Source organism: Saccopteryx leptura, chromosome X (assembly GCF_036850995.1).
Source record: "Saccopteryx leptura isolate mSacLep1 chromosome X, mSacLep1_pri_phased_curated, whole genome shotgun sequence".
NCBI classification, from domain to species: Eukaryota; Metazoa; Chordata; class Mammalia; order Chiroptera; family Emballonuridae; genus Saccopteryx; species Saccopteryx leptura.
In genome coordinates, this window is record NC_089516.1 from 7,359,014 (window position 1) to 7,375,163 (window position 16,150).

Here is a 16,150-nt window from a genome sequence, read left to right on the forward strand (position 1 = left end):
TTTTAAAATTGGAGTTAAAGGGCAACAACTCTTGGATTGAACATAACCACAAGGCAATTAATGTTTTACAAACATCACTTTTACATAATTTAGTTGTTTTTAAATATAAAAAATTATTATCTGATAAAAACACCCTCTTATTTTGTTTTAAGAGTGAATTATGGCTTCTTCGAGTAGGCATAAATGTAAGAATAGTCCTGACACCTTCTGTTATATGTGGCTGTTACACACTTCAATGTCAAAGACGCAATATTTCATCATTTGTGACACGTGCATATATTGCCTATTTTCAAGTTCCCCTTGGCGATCAAGACAAGAATTGGGCTCCTCATATTGTGTGTCATAATTGTGAGGAAATGCTTCGTGACTGGACAAAAGGAAAATGCAAAGGAATGCCTTTTGGTATTCTCATGGTTTGGCATGAACCTAAGGACCACAGCAGTGACTGTTATTTCTGTCTGATCCATACAAAGGGCATCAGCAAGAAAAAACGGCATATGATTGCATATCCTAATATTCCTTCAGCAATACGAACCTATCCCACATTCTGAGACACTCCTGGTTCCAGTTTTCAATGGTTTTATTTCTTCTAAGGACGAAGAAAGTGAACATAGTGATCAAGTGTATTTTGATAAGATGCATGAGGAAATGGTTGTAGAATCTGAGGGTCTTCTTCTGATGCCAAGCAGTCATTAACCCCTCAGCAGTTTAGCCAGCCCAAATTGAATGACTTAGTAAGAGATTTGGGCCTATCAAAGAAAGCAGCTGAGTTATTAGCTTCCAGGCTTCAAGAAAAGAATGTACTTCACCAATCAGCTAAAGTATCCCATTTCAGGAAGCGTGAACAAATTTTTGTGGACATTGTTTCCAAAGACAAACTCTTTGTTTACTGTCATGATGTCAGTAGTCTTCTCAGCCAGCTAGTTGTTACCACTTACAGTCCAACAGAATGGCAGCTATTTCTTGACAGCTCTAAACAGAGTCTAAAATGTGTTCTCCTACACAATGGTAATGTTTATGCAGTGGTTCCAACTGGTTATTCAACTCATCTGTGAGAAGATTATAATGACATAAAAATTGTCCTTGACTTTCTGAAGTATGAGGAGCATAACTGGATCATTTGTGTGGATCTAAAAATGGTAAATTTCCTGCGAGGACAACAGAGAGGTTTCACGAAGTATCCTTGCTTTCTGTGTTTGTGGGACAGCCAAGATTGGGAGAAACACTGGACACAGAAGGAGTGGCCAAAACGTGAGGCTCTGGAAGTAGGGATGCAAAATATTGTGAATGAACCTATAGTTCACCCAGACAGGATCATTTCCCCCCACTTCACATCAGACTTGGCTTAATGAAGCAGTCTGTTCAGGCTTTGAATAGAGAAAGTGAATGCTTTCAACATATCATTTCTGCTTTTCCTGCCTTGTCTTTCGAGAAGATAAAAGCAGGTGTATTTGATGGACCTCAGATTCGAACCCTCATACATGACGAAGAATTTGCCAGGAAGATGAATAAGGAGGAGAAAGCAACATGGCAGTCTTTTGTGGCAGTCACAAAGAACTTCCTTGGCAACAAAAAAGCAGAAAACTACGAACTTCTGGTTCAAAGGATGCTGTTGGCTTTCCGCGACATTGGATGTAACACGAGCATTAAGATTCACTTCCTGAACAGTCACCTTGATAAGTTTCCCGAAAATCTTGGAGCTGTTAGTGATGAGCAGACTACTGCTGGAACATCAAATGAGATTGTCCTCAACAAGTACACAAATGCAAGAGCTACAAATGTAAATTTTTGCCTGAGTAGAATTTAAATAAGTTTTGCACAAATTTTATGATTAAAATAAGTGTTTTAATATGTTGTATTATGAAATTGTAGACAAATTCTGATGCAATCATATCTTTTAGTGTATTGGTGTATTTATTGCATTATATAAATTATTATATTTTCACAAAGATGATGCCCAAGAAGACATTCTACTTCATTATGTTAAACTAAATGTTGAAAATTTTACAAGATGAAAACCTAAAATCTTGAATTGCAAAAAAACTGTAGCTTACAGAGAAAAACTAATGTCAGATTTGAGATCAGCACACTCGAATTAGGTAAGAACAAGTGTCTTTGTGGACGCAACAAAAATTTTGTTCCCCAGTGTAATATATATAATATATGATAATGTAAATTTATTTATTTGTTTCACTTATACAAATGGGATCACTCCATACACATTTCTCTATACTTTGCTTTTGTACTTAATAGTATGTTCTGGCAATATTTAGTTGCAGTCCTTTCTTTAATTTCTTCCATTTGGCTGTTTTTATCATGAAAAAGTTCAAATTTAGAGAAAAAGAGCTGTAATAACTTGATTGAAAGAATGCAAAGATGTCTGTTAAGCTTATGGATGTAAAAATCAAGCTGTTTTTTGAGACTGAAGAGTTTGGTTCAAGGCATTTCAGGATGACATGATTTTCCTGTTAAAAACAAATGGGAATTTGCTTGGTGATAAACTCAGGCAGTGTGTGGACTGAATAGACAATTTAATAGGCAATCAATGCATTAGCCTCCTAGGATATCTGCAGTAGCAGAAGCCAGCTCTCTCCAGGGTAGGGCACCCACAGCTCTGCTATTGACTTGCTATGTCATTGTTGAAGTTCCTTGATCTCTCAGGGTTTCTGTTTTCTTGTCTATTAGGTGAGAATGGTAATGCCTATCCTACTCTCTCTCACTGGGGTTGAATGCATGAAGCACCAGTGGTGGCAAATCTAAATACCCCTACATGGTCAAGCTCCTGAGTCAAGTGAGGCTATCGTTAGCAATAGGGAATAGTAGGGACTATAGCCAAGAGGGAAACAAATCTCCATCCCATGTCTCAGGTTTAAAACTTTAAATAAATACTATCCTTGCCAAACAAAGCTTATCTGTGAGCTACCTGCAGCCCTTCTGCAAGATTGTGCATCCTATAAACTTGAGTTATAATTTCTGTGTAGAGGAGATGCCACTACTGTGACTGCTTACTAAGCCTCATCCTTATTGACTTTCAAAACCTGTATCTCTCACTTCAGCTCTCTCTCCCTACACCAGTCAGGAGAAGTTGGGTTGGCTGTGGAAATTACTCTAAAATGTCAGTGCCTTTAAACAACAAAGATTTACTTCTTGCTCATGCTAGGTGTCCTTTGTGGGTTGCTGGGTCATATGGGAACTCTATTCTTAACTTTTTGAGGCACCTCCATACTGTCTTCTATAGTGGCTGCAGCAGTTTACATTCCCACCAGCAGTGAATGAGGGTTCCTTTTTCTCCACAGCCTCTCCAACACTTGCTATTACCTGTCTTGTTGATAATAGCCAATCTAGTAGGTGTGAGGTGATATCTCATTGTAGGCTTGATTTGTATTTCCCTAATAGCTAATGAAGATGAGTATTTTTTTTTAAGATTTTATTTATTGATTTTAGAGAGCAGTGAAGAGTGGGGAAAGGAAGAGTGGGAAGCATAAACTTGTAGTAGTTTCTTCTTGTGCCTTGACAAGCAAGTCCAGGGTTTTGAACCAGTGAACTCAGTATTACAGGTCAACTCAATATCTACTGTGCCACCACAGGTCAGGCGGGCATCTTTTCGTGTATCTTGCTTTGTAAGAAGCTTTCAAACTGTCTTCCAAAGTGTGCCATTTTGCATTTCCACCAGCAATGAATGAGAGTTCTTGTTGCTCCACGTTCTTGTCAACATTTGGCGTTGTCAGTGGTCTGTGGTCTGGCCATTCTCTAGTACAGGGGTAGTCAACCTTTTTATACCTACTGCCCACTTTTGTATCTCTGTTAGTAGTAAAATTTTCTAACCGCCCACTGGTTCCACAGTAATGGTGATTTATAAAGTAGGGAAGTGACTTTACTTTATAAAATTTATAAAGCAGAGTTACAGCAAGTTAAAGCATATAATAATAATTACTTACCAAGTACTTTATGTTGGATTTTCGCTGTTTGGCAGAATAAATCTTTTTTTTTTTAATTTTATTTATTCATTTTAGAGAGGAGAGAGAAAGGGAGAGAGAGAGACAGAGAGGGAGAGAGAGAAGAGAGAGAGACAGAGAGAGAAGGTGGGGAGGAGCTGGAAGCATCAACTCCCATATGTGCCTTGACCAGGCAAGCCCAGGGTTTTGAACTGGCGACCTCAGCATTTCCAGGTCGACACTTTATCCACTGCGCCACCACAGGTCAGACAGCAGAATAAATCTTAATAAAACAACTTACTATAGTTAAATCTACCTTTTTATTTATACTTTGGTTGCTCCGCTACTGCCCACTGTGAAAGTTGGAATGCCCACTAGTGGGCGGTAGGGACCAGGTTGACTACCACTGCTCTAATAGGTACGTAGTGGTATCTCAGTACTATTTTAATATGCATTCCCCTGATGACATACTATGTCATGGAGCATCCTTTCATAAGCTTTTTTGCCATTTGTATATTTTCTTTGTTGAGGATTTTTGCATATATGCTCACGACAGATATTGGTTTGTATTTTTCTTTTTTTTTATAATAATTTTATTTTTTTAATGGGGCGACATCAATAAATCAGGATACATATATTCAAAGATAACATGTCCAGGTTATCTTGTCGTTCAATTATGTTGCATACCCATCACCCAAAGTCAGATTGTCCTCTGTCACCTTCTATCTAGTTTTCTTTGTGTCCCTCCCCCTCCCCCTCTCCCTCTCCCTCTCCCCCCTCCCCCCGTAACCACCACACTCTTATCAATGTCTCTTAGTCTCACTTTTATGTCCCACCTACGTATGGAATAATGCAGTTCCTGTTTTTTTCTGATTTACTTATTTCACTTCATATAATGTTATCAAGATCCCACCATTTTGCTGTAAATGATCCGATACCTGACTTCAAACTATATTATAGGGCCACGACAATCAAAACAGCATGGTATTGGCAGAAAAATAGACACTCAGACCAATGGAACAGAATAGAAAACCCAGAAATAAAACCACATATACAATATATAGTCAAATAATTTTTGATAAAGGAGCCAACAACACACAATGGAGAAAAGAAAGCCTCTTCTATAAATGGTGCTGGGAAAACTGGAAAGCCACATGCAAAAGAATGAAACTGGACTACAGTTTGTCCCCCTGTACTAAAATTAACTCAAAATGGATCAAAGATCTAAACATAAGACCTGAAACAATAAAGTACATAGAAGAAGACATAGGTACTAAACTCATGGACCTGGGTTTTAAAGAGCATTTTATGAATTTGACTCCAAAGGCAAGAGAAGTGAAGGCAAAAATTAATGAATGAGACTACATCAGACTAAGAAGTTTTTGCTCAGCAAGAGAAACTGATAACAAAATAAACAGATAGCCAACTAAATGGGAAATGATATTTTCAAACAACAGCTCAGATAAGGGCCTAATATCCAAAATATACAAAGAACTCATAAAACTCAACAACAAACAAACAAACAATCCAATAAAAAAATGGGAAGAGGACATGAACAGACACCTCTCCCAGGAAGAAATACAAATGGCCAACAGATACATGAAAAGATGCTCATCTTCTTTAGTTATTAGAGAAATGGTTTGTATTTTTCTTGTAGTGTCTTTGTCTGGTTTTATTATTAGGGTAATATTGACCTCATGGAATGAGTTAGGAAGTATTCCCTCTGTTTCTACTCTCTGAGAGAGATTGTAAAAATTTGGTATGATTTTCTTAAATGATTTGTAGAATTCACCAATAAACTCATCTGGACCTGATGCTGTTTTGGAGGGTTATTAATTATTGATTCAATTCCTTTAATAGATATAGGCCTATTTAGATAATCTATTTATTCTTGTGTGAATTTTTGAATGTTTTGTCTTCCAAGGAATTGGTCCATTTTATCCTAGGTAATCAAATTTGTGGGATAGAGTTGTACACATTATAATCTGTGTTGTTCAAGAATCAATTGTATTCTTTTATTATTTCTTTAATTTCTAGAGGATCTATAGTGATGTGTCCTCTTTCATTTCTGATATTAATAATTTGTGCTTCTCTCTCTCTCTTTTATATTTTATTTATTGATTTTGAGAGAGAGAGAGAGAGAGAGAGAGAGAGAGAGAGAGAGAAGGGGGAAACAGGAAACATCAACTCCCATATGTGCCTTGACCAGGCAAGCCCAGGGCTTTGAACTGGTGTCCTCAGTGTTCCAGGTCAATGGTTTATCCACTGCACCACCACAGGTCAGGCAATGTGCTTCTCTCTTAGTTTTGTTTCTATTTTTATTTTCTACTTTTTTCTTGCCTTTTATGGTTTTTATTAGGCATTTTATATAATTCTATTTTCTCTCCCTTTTTTAGCATATTATACTTTTTAAAAAAGATTTTTAGTGGTTGCTCTAGAGTTTGCAATATACATTTACAACTAATCCAACTCCACTGCAAATAATACTACACTACATCATGAATAGTATGGGTAGCTTGTCAAAACAAAACTCGTAATTCCTCCCTCTTGTTTCTTATATCATTGCTGTCATTCATTTCACTTATATATAAGTATACTTAAGCATATAGATATATACACACATAAGATATATACACAAGCATATGTAATTAAATACATTGTTATTATTATTTTGAACAACCTATTATCTGTTTAATTAATAATAAGAAAACTAAAAAGTGAAAAAATAAAAGAAAACAGTAAAATAATTTTATATCATACACAAAAAACAACTGAAAATGTATTAAAGACTTGTATGTAAGACCCGAAACCATAAAACTTCTAAGTGAAAACATAGCGGATAAGCTCTTTGACATCAGTCCTAGCAATGATTGTTTTGGAGTTGACACCAAAAGCAAAGGCAACAAAGGCAAAATCAATACATGTGACTACATCAAACTGAAAAGCTCTGCACAGCAAAAGAAACCATCAACAAAATGAAAAGGCAAGCTAAGGAATGGGAGAAAATATTTGCACATCATAATCTGATATTTGAATGTTTATATATCCAAAATATATAAAGAACTCACACAACTTAATAGAAAAAATTAACCTGATTAAAAATTAGGCAGAGAATCTGAATAGACCTTCTCCCAAATGACATACAAGTGGCCAACAGGTACATGAAAAGGTGTACAACATCATTATCAGCAGAGAAATGCAAATCAAAACCACAATGAAATTTTACTTCACATCATTTAGAATGACTATTATCAAAAGGACAAGTAACAAGTGTTGGTGAGGATGATGGGAAATAAAAATTGTTGTGCACTGTTGGCAGGGATATTAATTGGCACAACTACTATGGAGAATGATATGGATGTTCCTCCAGAAATTAAAAATAGAAGTACCATATAATCCAGTAATCCCACTTTTGAGTATATATCCAAAGAAAATGAAAACAGAATCTTGAAGAGATATATGGACTTCCATATTCATTGCTGCACTATTCACAATAGACAACACATGGAAACAAACTGTGTCCACCAACAGATGAACTGATAAGAAAATGTCTCTAAATATACAACAGAATATCATTCAGCCACGAAAAGAAGGAAATCCTGCCTTTTGCAACAGCATGACCTCGATCAGGGCATTACGTTAAGTGAAATAAGTCTGATAGAGAAAGACAGATTCCATATGGTTTCACTCATATGTGAAATGCAAGAAAAGAAAAAAACCCCCAAAAATAGATACAGAAAACGGATTGGTGTTTGCTAGAGATGGCGGTGGGCAGAATGGATGAAGGTGGTCAAAAGGCACAAACTTCCATTTATAAGCCGAGGAAGTCCTGGGATGTAATGTACAGCATGGCAGCTACAGTTAACAATTTATATTCTATATTTAACAGTTGTTAAGACAGTTTTTTTAAAAAGAGAGGAGACTAGAGAGAGGGAGAGAGAGAAAGTGCTGGGGGCAGGAAGCATCAACTTATAGTAGTTGCTTCTCATATGTGCCTTGACCAGGCAAGCCCAGGGTTTTGAACCGGTGATCTCAGCGTTCCAGGTCAACACTCTATCCACTGCGCCACCCCAGGTCAGGTGAGAGTTTTCTTACAAGCTCTTGTCACAAGAAAAAGATGTAACTATGTGTGGTGATGTATGTTAACTAAATGTAATGTAGTAATCATTTTGCAACATATACATATATAAAATTATTATGTTCTACACCTAAAACTAACACAGTGTTTGTTATATGTCAATTATATTTCAATAAAAATATTTGAAACTTTTTAAAAAGTAAAAATAATAATAATAAAATTAGACCCATGTTGGAATTCAGCTTCCAGCAGAGGTAGCTGGCCAGGTTAACAAGACATACATTTAAATGATGGGCTTTGCTTTCCGCTTTATAGGTAACTGCTTTCCAATGATCACATCTCAGAGTTGGTTTCTAGCTTACGGTTAGGCCTCATGCCCTTGGATGTAAGTGTCCTCCACACGTTGCTTGTTAGCTCACCAGCTGAATCGCTACTCACTACCCATTATTGTGGGATGATGTTGCAGCATTTCCCAAACAATGTGCCTGTAACTTTGCACAATGAATGTGCTCGGACATCCTCAATTTGGACCTTGGGCAGGCCAGCGGTAAGTCCTCCTGTACTTCTATGCACAGGTACCGTAAAGCAGGAGTGCGGATGGAAAGCATACCCTAATTCTTCCTTTCCGAGATTCTATTCTTTTTCTTTTTTTTTTTTTTTTTTTTTTTTTTTTTTTTCATTTTTTCTGAAGCTGGAAACAGGGAGAGACAGTCAGACAGACTCCCGCATGCGCCCGACCGGGATCCACCCGGCACGCCCACCATGGGGCGGCGCTCTGCCCACCAGGGGGCGATGCTCTGCCCATCCTGGGCGTCGCCATATTGCGACCAGAGCCACTCTAGCGCCTGGGGCAGAGGCCGAGGAGCCATCCCCAGCGCCCGGGCCATCTTTGCTCCAATGGAGCCTTGGCTGCGGGAGGGGAAGAGAGAGACAGAGAGGAAAGCGCGGCGGAGGGGTGGAGAAGCAAATGGGCGCTTCTCCTGTGTGCCCTGGCCGGGAATCGAACCCGGGTCCTCCGCACGCTAGGCCGATGCTCTACCGCTGAGCCAACCGGCCAGGGCCGATTCTATTCTTTTTCAATCTCTTTTTACACTAGTTAGAATCCCGCTTTTCTGACTAGCTCCTGCCGTGCACGTGTGCCCTAGCAGAAGGGGCAACCACAGCATGCTAATGAAGAGCATTAGAAGTGCTTTGCCAAGCTGGCTCGCTCCTCACTTCTCTGTGATCACCTGGAGCTCCCACGACTCCTGGGAGAACGCTGATCTCCAGCTCAGGTGGGCTAACCGCCCGGGAGGCTGTCCCCAGAGGAAGGAGTCAATAGGCAAACGTTTCCAAACAACTTGAAGGGATAAAAAAGGTTCCAGGAAAAAACCCCTACCATGTAAAGAAAATGTTTTTGAAAAACGGCTGCGAAGTTATGTTTAAATTTGATAAATTAATAAAATAGAAGCTGTTAGTGTTTTCTTTTGGATATAAATGAACCACTTAACATCCCCACTGCCTTGAACAATGAAATTGCATCAAAATGACCAAACTTTAAAATAAAAAATAAAGAATAGAAGTTTTTATTTCACCTTTACTTATCCTTCTTGATTGCTTTTCCTTTCTTTCTGTAGATCTTTCTGATGTCTATTGTTTTCTTCTCTCTAAAGAACTTCCATTAAGATTTCTCTGAAAGCAGATCTAGTGCCAACCGAGTTCCTGCCTTTCTGCTTGTGACAGTCTCTGTTCCGCAGCCCTACGATGAGGTCTGTGTTAGTGAGCCTGGGCCTCTGGACTGGGAGCTTCACAAGTGCTTCTCAGCTGCCCCTTCCAGCCCTCTAGGCGGCACAGCAGGGCTGGAGCGGGCCGGGGTTCAGCGTTTCCCACGCCCAGCTCCGTTAGGCCCCAAAATACCCCAGTAGGTTAGGCTCCAGATAACTGGTTTTACCTGAGGGCAGGTGTTGTTGACAAAAACCAGAGTACTCTGAAGCATTTCAAAATGGTTCTTTCTTGCCCTCCCCCTGTGGAAACCAGAGGGGACTATTTTTCTCCAGTACTTACCGTGGGAATCTGGTTAAGGTCCTGGAAATCAATCTCACAATATTGTGGGGCCCCCCTATGACTGGGACCCCCTGGGTCTTTACATCCCAGAGTTGTCCACACTGAGTGTCCAGCAATTTGTCATTTCCCGTCCCTGTTTCCTGCCCCGCACTGGTTCCCACGGTGCTGTCAGTTGAGTCCCCACTGTGGTGAGCCACGGCCGGCTTGCGCTCGCTGCCCTCCAATCCCAGGGGAATGGTTCGCTCTGTGTCCTCCTGCTTACAGAGTCGAGGAGAGGTGTTGATTTTTCAGTCTGTTCAGCTTTTTACTTGTTAGAATGGAGTGGTGACTCCCAAGCTCCTTACCCGTGGAACTAGACTGACAGTTTATAACAGACAAACAAGTGCAAGGCATATATGCCCCTACTCTAGAAGTCAAACAGTTCTGCGAGACTTAGGCTCAAAACAGCCCCCAGACCCCATCCCTCCACACCTGATTCCACTTTCCAGAGAACATTGTTTCCGGCTGGTGAGAAGTACTGCGGTGGGGGTGAAGGCAACCGAGGGGGGATGGGGCCCTCGGGTTGGAGGGATTGCAATTTTAAATAGAACATTGAGAAGGTGGAATGTGAGTCAAGGAGAGAGGGCGTGATTTATGTGGCTACTTCGAGGGCAAGCTGTCAGGTAGAGAAGTGACAAATGCCAAGTCCTGGGGCAGCGGTGTCCCAGGCTGTTCTGGGTCACTGCTCTCGCTCTGCTGGTGTAGAGGAGTCCCCGGAAGGTCTTGTTAAAATGCAGGTCCTGACTCAGTGGATCTGGGGTGGAATTCAAGACACTGTATTTCCAAGGAGTTCCCAGTCGATGCTGCTGCTGCTGGTCTAGGGACCATCTTGCTACTTTGAGTAGCAAGGTCCTAGAAAGAGGTCAGGGGGGCTGGGAGAAAATGAGGGAGTGGACAAGTAAAGTGAACGGAGGGCAGAAAGATAGCAGGGAGCGGTTCCTGCGGTGCCTGAAGGCCGCCCCTGTAAGGACTTGAGCTGTTAGCGGAAATGAAATGGGAGCGGAGGGAGATGTAATCTGGCTCAGGTCTTAGAAGCAGCTCTGCAGGCGCTGTGCTGAGTGGACTGTAGGAGGGCAGAGGCGATCAGGAAGCCAGTGAACGAGTGTGGGTGAGAGAGGGCCGTGCTCTGGACAGTGCAGCGTGGCGGCAGCGGGAGGGTGACAATTCTGCCGCGCCAGCCGCTTTCTAGCGACGGGGTGGAGGACGGACAGAGAAGAGTTGCTTGCGCACCTGGAAGGATGGGGTTGCTATTTCTGCACCATCTCTCACATCTATCTTCTCTCTCCAGTTCCCTGCCACTTCCCTAGTCAAGCCCCATCAATTCTCATTACTGTAATAGCCTTCGGAACAGATACTGCGGACAGCTTCTTGAGAAATGGCTTCGCTCAGTCCAGGCCTTCGGAAAGACCTTGCGGTGGGTTCAGTTCAGTCTAGCGGGAAGATCCTTCCTATTCTGGTGCTTCCCATTCTTCTGGGCCATTCCTCTCCTTCACGGCCCGTGGCTCTATCCCAGGTCTCCGCGACCGTCTCCCCGTGGTGATATATATGCTCTGGCGGATGAAGGGCTGTGGGATATTTGCTAGTCCTGGCACAGCTGTCCTAAGCCACCATGTCACCCATTCAAACCCCTGAACTCACTTTTCTGACTGCGTTTTAAGAAGGCATGCTATCTGCGAACCTCCTTCACTGTTCCTCGAGTGCTGTTATTGCACTGCTGACGTCAGTGCTCCTCACTGCGAGGCCGTGAGCCACAGTAGCAGAATCACCTGAGAACCTACTAGACAGGCAGGCTCACGCCCTCCCCCGCACTGCTGAGCCCGGATTTCCCAGCTAGGCCCAGGAATCTGGTTTTAGCGAGCTCCCCAGGTGATTGTCGCACATGCTTACAGCTTGAGATGTAGCGATGACAGCGAACTGAACATCGCTACAAGCCTACACCATATTTGAGAGAGCTCAGCCCTGGCTGCACACCGCATTGCCTGGAGCCCTCTAAGAGAGTGGTGGTGCCTGGGCTTCTCCTGCCAGCGATTTTGATTCAATCGGCTAGAGAGGGTCCAAGTGATTCTAACGGGCAGCCAGGCCTGAGAACCATGGGAGTCTGGCAGATGAGTGTGCATTCTGCTTCCCACACGCAACCCTATCTTCTGCCTTTTGCTGGTAGCTCTACCTGGAGCGTGTGTCCGTGCATCTGTGCACTGCCAAATCTATCCTCTCTGGGAATAGACTGAGCCCACGTACAGCTTCTCCTCAAATGGGTCTCTGATGCTTTTCTTCTCTCAATTACCCAAAGCCACACGGGTGGCTTTTATGACACCTGTAGCCAAATAAGACTCTGCCTTGCTCTTTGTTAAAATGAGGTCTCATTCAATGAGAAAGCGTTTCTCAAACTGTGTCCTATGCAGTATTGTTGTTCCGTCATGCACTAATATCTGTTTTGTGGAACAACTGTTCTTTGCCCCTCCCCCCCAAAAAATAGAAATTGAGAAACATTACATTCCACATGATTACATGATTTCTGCCTACCACTCTCTAGGTTTTTTTCTAATCCCTAGAACACAGATTCTCAAACATTCCTTTTTTAACTCACATTTTCTTTCATGGAGCTGAAATTTATACAACAGAAAAGTAAACATTTTAAAGTGAACAATTCAGTGGCATTTAGTACATTGCCGGTGTTGTATAATCACTACCTCTATGTTCCAAAACATTTTCATCGCTTCGAAAGGAGCTCCTGATCCCGTTACCAGCCCCTCCTCCTTTCTGCCCACCCCCAGCCACTAGGCCGCTGTTTCTTCTCACTGTGAATTCATCTGCTCGTCAGAAAGGTGGGGACCATGCTTCACTGGGCTGGTAGGAGAAACAAAGCACGTAACACGCTCCGATTGTTCATTGTTCGGCACTGTACACAGCAGGCGCCTAATGGTTAGTTCCCTGTTTCACTTACTCACCCTCCGGCCTTGTCATTCTGCTATCTGAGGTGCCAGATTCGAAGGCACTCAAAAGAATAAAAAATGGCTTTGAAAATTCTTTCTTTAGAAAAATAAAAATATATCTCCCCCTTTTAAAGGTGGGACAAGAGTTACATATTAAGACAATAAGCAATATTAAATTTCTGTTTTTTATTTCAAAACTTTTTATTTTGGAACTACTTTAGATTTATAGAAACATTGTAAAGACTATACAGAGTTCCTATAGAACTTAACCTAGTTTCCCATATAGTTACCATTTCACATAACCATGGCCCATTTGTCAAAAGTAAGAAATGAACACTGGCGCATTCCTACTTAATGGAAGTATAGCCTTTATCTGGATTTCACCTGTTTTTGCACTAACATCCTTTTTCTGTTCCAGGATCCAGTCCAGGGCCCCACACTGCATTTAGTCATCATGTCTCCTTCGACTCTTTGTGACAGTGTCTGACTTGCTTGCTTTTCATGGCCTTGAGGGTTCGAAAGAGTTCTGGTCAGGTATTTTCTAGACTGGCCCTCAATTCAGCTTCATGTGATGTTTTTCTCATGATTGGACTGCGCTGATGGGTTCTGAGATTATGAGAGATGAAGTGTCCCTATCACATCAGATCACGTCAGGTGGCACATTGTACCCACAGAATTTATTACTGCTGATGTTAGCCTCGAGCACTTCAACGATGCAGTCTCTGCTGGGCTTTTCCACTGAAAGTTCTTTTCTCCTTTCTATACACTGTCCTTTGGAAGTGAGTCATTCATTTAGCCCCTACTGGGGGGGGGGCAGGAAGAATAAGGATGCCTCCTAGAGGATGCAGGATCTATAGATATTGTTTGGAATTCTGTAAGAAAGATTTGTCTCTTTTCCCCATTTATTATTCAACTATTCATCACTATGAACTTATGTGTATTTTTTTAAAATTTTAAGTCATTTTAAAATTTTCAATTATAGTGGACATACATTATTCTATTAGTTTCAGGTGCACACCCCAGGGATTAGACATATAACTTAAGTGATCATCTCGATAACCCTCACACCCGTCTGACACCACACAGATATTGGACTATTACTGGCTGTATTCCCTGTGCTGTACTTGACATTCACCCCCGTGACTGTTCTGTAACACCCAACTGTACTTCCTAATCCCTTCACTTTCCCAGCCATCCTCCCAAATCCTCTCCTGTCTGGCAACCAGCAAATGTTCTCTGGATCTGAGTCTGGGTCTGTTCTAGCATTTCGTCTGCTTTTTTAGATTCAGTCGTTGATAGGTATGCATTTATTGCCATTTTATTGTCCTGTGACCCCTTCATACTCACTGTGTCTCAAGTAGAATCAATTACCCTTCTTCCCACACTGGTTTCTGTTTCCTTTACCTCAATGACTAGACCCAACAGCCAAGACAGAAACCTGAGCTATCCTAGACTTTCCCTTACCCGCCCCAAATCGCCAAGCCATGCGAAGTCTATTTCCCCAATATCTCAAGTGTATCCTCTCTTCTCCTGCTGCGATAGCATCAGTCCTAAATTCAGACAAAAAGTACAAACGCATTGCCCAGAGCCACACATTCTCAAGCAGAGCTAAGATGAGAACCTCTCTCCATGCTCTAGCACCAACTGTTCCGCGACCCTGCTGGGGCTGGACGTGGCCCCAGAGTCTGTGCGGTGCTTTGGGCACAGTGGGCCTTACGTACAATACATTGGCAGTCTGCTTGCAGAGGCCGAGATCAGGGCAAAGCGGCTAGCAGTGGGGCGTTTAGAGCCGGACTGCCTGGGTTTGACAGCTCCTTCTCCCGCTGGAAGTGAACCTGGGTCAGTGGTTCATTTTTCTGTGCTCAGGTTCCTCATTTACAAAATGGGAATAATATTCCTTCACCCCTTTCCTGAAATTCCCAAAGTTCGGGAAGCTGGAAGTTGCTTTGTTGTTGTTGTTTCTTAATTTTTCCATTGTTGAGAGAGAGAGAACCGTCAATTTGTTGTCTCACTTGTGCATTCAGTGATTGCTTCTCGTCCGTGCCCTCACCGTGGGTTGACCCTGCGACCTCTCGTGTGCCGGGTCAACGCTGTAGCCACTGAGCCACATGGCCAGAGCCTGTTGTTGTTCTTTAAATTGGCAGCCAAATCTGACTTTAACTGATGACAAAACCTGACCTGAATGGAATTTAAAGTACAATATCTGAATTCTGAAACATACTTGACAGAACTGTTTTGGAAAACAGGTTATGTACCTGTTATAGCTACTTTATAGGTTTGTCATAAGTTGACTGTTAAAAATAATTATTTGAAAAGCAATTAGAAGAATATGTAGACCACTATAAGCCCTATATAAGCGTTTGATAAACATTTCATATAAGTCAACCCTAGAAATGAAGTGAGAAATACTGTATTTTGTATCAGAATAGTTTGATGAATTTGAAGGCCTAACAAAGCTTTTCTGTTATAAAGAAATTAAATATCAAAGACAGAAAACCCCCTTTTGAATCGCATGCCAGTCGTCTCCCTGGTCAGAACTACCTGCGACCCTGAAGCTGGTGGGTATGAATCGTTTGCGGGCAACTTTCTCTATTTTAGTTCATATAGGAGTCCATAGTATGTATTTTTCGAAGAATAACAAAGGATGGTCAGTCCCAGATGTCAACAGTGCTGAGGCTAAGCCGCCCCACCCGCATCGCTCTTTCCCACGCTCGCGCAGCTCCAGTGCATGCGTCCAGCAGTGCACTTACTGCAGCTGTTACCGCTGCACTCCTGTCCGCCTGCCCTCCTAGAATGCAAGTTACAGAGGGAAGAGACTATGGTTCACCTACCTGGAATGGGAAGAACTCAGCTTTGCTGAATAAATGAATGAACAAATCATGGGTGCCTCCGATCACAATTTATCCATAAGGCATCCGGGAAGGACAGGTGCGAATGAGATATAAGAAGCCAGTGCATCCATTTGAAGAGCTGACATGGAAACGTTTCCCCAAATTTGGAAGAAGTTTCATACCCAAAATAAGTGTCAACACCGAGTATTTACCTTGTGGCCAGCGCTTATAGGTACTAGCTCAATGTGGTCCTCACAAGGACCCTATGTGGGGGAATTATTGACATGAATA